The following is a 6000-nucleotide window of genomic DNA, read 5'->3' as shown; positions in this document are numbered from 1 at the left end:
CTCAGTGTTCAATCCACAGTGAGTCACAGCGAGAACAGGCGTCCAGTTGTTTCTATGTACTGTATGAAGCAGATAACAGCTGGGGTGGGGGTGGGGGGGGGCATCTCGCCGTGAGTCAGTCCTCTCAGCAGATGGTGCGAGTCTGGTTGACGTCGCTCCAAAAACAGCCTCATAAAGCAACATTACGAGGCCATCTAAGTCAAACTGGTTTTCATTCATCATCCCTATCAGACAGCATGATTCATTCTGCATTTTTAGGCGTTGAGCTGAGAGGGGGTTGAAGTTTATCCAAGCTTTTTATTGTGGTTTTTTTTGCCTCAAACTATAATTGCACTTTTTTCCTTGATTGCCATTAGAAAGTTCCCGATGTCACTTTTTCGGGATTCAGAAATGCTTATATGGTTAATCATTCTGATTTAAAGTCACTTATTTAAATTTATATCTGTCATCACAAGATGAATCTAGAAGCTATTGGAGAACTCTTGACCTAATCTTAAAACGTGCTTGTGTTGGTAGAGGTTTGAATCTCACACCATCCGCTGCTTTTTCAGACATTTAATTGTGTTTTTTTTGCGTAATGTGAAAAATTTCAAATCCCAGTTAAGGGATGTTTGATTTTTGACATCCTTGTATCTTTTATGGATTGTCATGTTACCTCACTGCCTGCCTCACTGAGATCTATTGGTATCAAACAGTGTGTTAGCACTTCTTCTTTTTTTTTTTTTTTTTGCCTAATCAATGGCACAGTATTGATATCTGGGGCATTCTGAAACTGAACACATACTTGCACTCACAGAGTCACGGATATTTGCTTTCACACAAACAAACTGAACTCGGCGTCACCAGAGAGAATCGCTAACTTGAGCCCAGAGCTTGTTGTTATCAGATTGTGTGTCGTTCATCACAGTGGGTCCAGGCAGGCAGGCAGCAGCAGGCCTGTTTTTAATCAGCTCTATCTGGGACATATCCCCCCCCGCCGCCGCCATCCCCCACCCCTCAGCTATGTGATGTCATCCAGAAGGCTTACCTGCTTCAAAACAAACTAACTGCTGCGACCTCTGACCCCTGAATACCCCCTCATAGGGATGGGTATCCTCAATGTTTATGATAACGGGAGATAAGAGAGGAATGCTTCGGGAGGTTGAGGAGGGTGGAGTTGATGAGTGATGGGGGCACTGAATTCTCCCTCCCTCTGCAGGTTGTCTGGACTCAGGGGACGGCGCTAGAGTAAACAGAACTGACGTTCCTGTTTCCAGGAGTCATATCTATAAGAGCAGACCTCAGGTTGTGTCTCTGGACTGCAGGGCGATAACACAAAGCAGCTGAAACTCCTGTCTGGAAGCAGCTGGAAGTCTCTGATGTGTCTGTTAAACATCTTTCCTTTGACTTGGATTCATGTTTGGTTATTTTTGTCAATCTTTAAATACATAAGTAAGCAAATATATAAATTTGGAAGACAGTGGAGCGGTATTGGCATGCAATATATCATATAAAAGGATTACAAAATGCATTTACATACTGTAAATAAGTATTAGGGTTTGCTGATTTGTGACATTTGTAACTTCATTTCTCTTATCCATCATTGCCCCAGAATACACTCATGTAAATATCTCCAATGAAACAACGTAGAGCATTACAGCTGCATGAGCTCCCTGTGGCATCTGTCAGCAGCTGAAGAGATGCAGAGATGCACCTGGTCCAACAAAAGGTTCAAAATCTCCCCCCCGCCCCACCCCCCATCAGCAGAAGGAGCCGTTGTTCTGTCAGTTTAGTGTTCTGTTGGTAGCCTTAGTTTGGTGTCTTGGTTGATTGTTTGTCTGTTAATAAATCCCATGGATTTGGTCCTGTGGGTCAGGGTTATGTTAATCTGTCTGAGGTTGATTTGGGTCAGTTTTACGAATATCTGAGACAACAGAGCAGATTTGGTCCAACACTTGAATCAGAATGTAAAACCTTATATTCTTGTAGATTCACACGGTGAACAGATGTACAGACATTATATAGTCTGTTTATTAATCTGATCCAAGCACAGCCGATGTCCTGGTTTTGTTTTAATGAGCTCAGAACTGGATGTGGATTATCAGAGCATTGAGGATTGTGCATTGTTGACCAAAGAAGTCGATGTGGTGGCGCTAAAGTCTCATTAAAGAGAGAATCAATATTCATGATGTACAAACCCCTATACAGTAGACGTTGAAGTTCTTGACCACCTGGTGACCCCAAAGTCCCCCAAATATAGTTTTTAGTTTTACAATTTTTTAAATTAATTTTTTAATGAATTTATTAGCTCATTGCACATACCTGTTTACATTGTACATTTTGTACATGTACATTGTACATGTTTATTGTATATTTTAGTGTAAGTGTTGATTTTCTGTGCGTTGCGTGTGGTTTTTTTTGCTCTTAACACTCCGTATGTCCTTTTTGTGTGCCACCAATACTGCCTTATATGCCTTCAATTGCCCCTGGGGGACAAATAAAGTTTTTTTGAATTTGAAAAGGAAAAGTCCTAGAACTGTAAAATTATAGGGATTTAACATCCTTGGGGAATTTTTCATGGAAACTTACCAAATATATCTCTGAGAACCAACAGCTATTCCATTAGAGGCACACTTGTAGGCCATCTCTACGCCATACGTTAGCAGATCGGTGGAGAACTGTAACTGATTGTTCAGCCACCAGCCATTGTCTGTGAGCATCTGTGACCCAGGTGGTGTGGAGTACTGTTGGAACGAATCGGCCATCTTCAATGTCCTATAAGTCAGAAGGAGGTTTCTGATTGGTCGTTCGGCGGAACAAATACGTAGAATGGAAGTGAAGAATGCAAGCAAATGAAACACATCAATGGGAAACACAGAGAGCTCCTGTCATTATTCATCCAACATTCCAAATGCTAGACATTTTACAACGTGTCCATCTGGAACAGAGAAACTGAATCCCTGATGAAACAATCCAAGTCTAGCATGAGTGTTGTGACAATAGCAGAAGAAACTGTTATGTCACAACGATGGTTTTTCGTCCGAACAAGGAACATTAAACTACCGTCTCCTGCTGGTGTGGGGGAACCAGTCGCTCTGTTGTATGTGGAATCCGGAACAACTTTTTTCACCTGCAGTCATGCATCATGACACAACGCTGAGTCTACAGGTCTGTTCCCGGCAGGTCGAAGTACCCGATTCCTTCCTTTAAACTCGTCTGGTGATTTTTTTCTTCTTCTGGGAATCGACGCCTTCTTATTGTTCTGCCCTCCAATCCCCAACACCACCACCACCCTGACTTGTTTCAACACAGCAGTGACTTCATCGCACAAGTCTTCCCAGTGTCCTCTTCTGTCCTGTGGAGCCTGGCAGACATTCAAGCCCAAAGGAAACCCTGTTATTATGGTGTCATTCACCCGAGTCAACCCGCCGATGACGGCATGCGTGCTTTCAAAAGAGACGCGGAGGCCTTCATCATTCTGCGCTCTTGTCCTCCTGACCGTGAAGCCCTCTTTCATTCTCTTTCTCTCGAAAACGGAGGTGGACAATGAGGCAGAAATCTGGATAAGTGCAGGCAGATTTAGACGAACAATGGGAAGTTTACAAGATGTGTTTGCAGATGATGGAGCTTGTATATCAGGCATTCATAGTTGTTTCTTTAATATTACAACATGGATCAGTTTCATCCTTGTGTTTCTTCCTAAAGTAGCATGAAAAGTCAAAAGCGAGAGAGACGTTTGCGCTTTCGTCTCGTGTTGACACCTCGACGAGGTGAGTCAACCCAATTCACGGTAACCTCCAGGACTCCGGAACACTTAGTCAGCCTTCATCTTTGACAACGTCCACGGAGGCAACGTGCTCAGTCTTGCCTCTGGAGTCTGTTTACCAGGAAACAACAACAAAAGTGAAACCCTATTTGCTGGAAGTGGAAGTGTCCTGCACATGTTGTAACCGTTTGGAGGACGGGGGCACCGTAGCCCGATCCAGACCCACTCTGGATTTTAACTGGGATGATTAAATGATAGGAGTGAAAGGAGAAAGTTTAGTTTTTGATAAAACAAAGGATGAGGAGCATTGGAGCCAAAAGCCGCCGGTAATCCTGCTACTTTAAAATGACTCAGATGGAGGATTAATCATTTAGTCCGGTTTAGTCCAAGTATTACTGAATCCCTCAGCGCTGATGACAGAAAGGAAATGTAGCGGGGTGGGGGAGTTTACCTGGGTTGAATTATTTATGACACACACTGATGACAACACAGGAAAAAGCTGGAGCGAGCTTTAATACACCAAATCATTCTACATTAGTGGGCTGTCATAGTTTATACAAGGTGGCATACAGAAAACATTTTAACGGTTTGTTTGACTTCATCCCACAATTCACTTCAGATGTATGTATATAAGGTGTATTTCCATGTTATACTTTATATTTGTATTAAATTACTAGATTTCAAAGGGTGATATTACAATTTACTTTCCACTACAGATATCTGACGTTTGTACAAAATTTAGGTACTTTTTTTCTGATCAGACTAAATGTTTTATGCTGTAAAACCTGAGTTAATGATGGGGAACAAACTGACTTCATAATTATTTTTCGGCAACAGTTGAACTACATTTAAATGATGTCTAATTACCAGTTGGGGCAACCGGCTTATTTTTAAAACTAGTTCAAGAATAGGTTCTGTGATACTTTAATTTCGAAAGTCAGAGATCGCTGCCTTTAGTTTCTGCTGTTTCAGCAACTCTAAAAACAAAAATTGTTTGTCCTGGATTTCATCGTTTCACCCTCAACCTGCTCTGTGGGACATTTCGACCTCCATCCAGCTGCTCGGCGGCCTCTCCACCTCTGCCCCCACATTTGTTTCCTCTCTGCTGGTCCCTCGCCGAATGACAGGAAAGAGGAGGGGGAAACGAGGCTGCTGCTCAGTCCAGAGTTCACTGACTCAACCCAGACCTCAGGATCACAACTTGTTGTATTACGATTTATTACGTTTGAAGATTGAGCAAAAAAGAGTAAATTTGTCTCTGATTATATAAGAAATGAGGTGGAGCTCAGTCAGTCAGTCTGATGATTCCAATTCCATTACTGCAGGATCACCGACTCATCTTATGTATCACAGGAAACAGGAATCAGAATGGGGGGGTGGGTGCTGTTGCATATAACTGACTATAACCTGAATAAAAGAAAGTGTGAGGAGAAAAGTTATTTGTGATCCTCAGTGATCAATTATCGATCCTCAAACTTCTTGTGAGTTTCAGAAACAAGACAAACCTCTGAATATTCACAGCATCTCTTCCTGATGGAGTTGAAGGCACCAGCAGCACCAGTCGATAACATACACGTTATTTTAAAATCTAGACTAGCCTTCTTATGTCACACACCTGTACGAGAAACAGAGAATTTCTATTCTGTGATTTTTCCACTAAGCTCTGAGCACTTCCTCCGTCTCTGGTCCCGGCTGTCGAGCTCCCGGAACCGGCCTGCAGGGCGTCACTGAGTCTTCATGCATGTGCAAGTGTCAGTATAAACAAAGATTAACAGTGTTTGTAATAGATGCTGTGATGTCATGCGGACACGAGGTGAAGAGCATGTGTGTTTATCATGCACATAAACAGTCACTGTTTTTCTCATCCGAGGCCCAGCAGATGTTTGTCTGGCGGAATCCCAGAGCGTGTTGATACCTGGTGCTGACATCCGTACCGGGCCATCCGTTCACAAGCGGTTCACATCTGGTGTCTCCAGTGAGCACTTGTGATCAGATCTCACATGTCTGCACCAGACTAAATGTTCACGCCACAGGTGCTCCGCCTGATATCGATCAATCAGGACAGATAATAAAGACTGTGAGGACTTTCCAGTGTGTTACCCTGGCAACACAGATGTTGGGATTTATTCAGTAACTGGATGGATGGAGTATATGTTATATTAAGTCAGTGGTGAAACAGAAGTACATCCATATTTATCAATACTTTAATAATTAAAATCAGATGTTTACAAAAACAGTGATATTTCTACTGATAT

At 42.5% G+C, this 6000-nt stretch overlaps 1 protein-coding gene across 5 annotated transcripts in view; it reads left to right on the top strand.

Annotated features, from left to right (window-relative positions):
- The window catches only part of lsp1a (lymphocyte specific protein 1 a), a 31840-nt gene that overhangs the window by 7583 nt on the left and 18257 nt on the right, over window positions 1-6000 (top strand). The gene's annotated exons all lie outside the window — the stretch shown is intronic.

The sequence above is a fragment of the Antennarius striatus genome, chromosome 4, assembly GCF_040054535.1.
Source record: "Antennarius striatus isolate MH-2024 chromosome 4, ASM4005453v1, whole genome shotgun sequence".
NCBI classification, from domain to species: domain Eukaryota; kingdom Metazoa; phylum Chordata; class Actinopteri; order Lophiiformes; family Antennariidae; genus Antennarius; species Antennarius striatus.
Note: the sequence above shows the minus strand (reverse complement) of the source record. Positions and strands in the feature narration are given on the sequence as shown.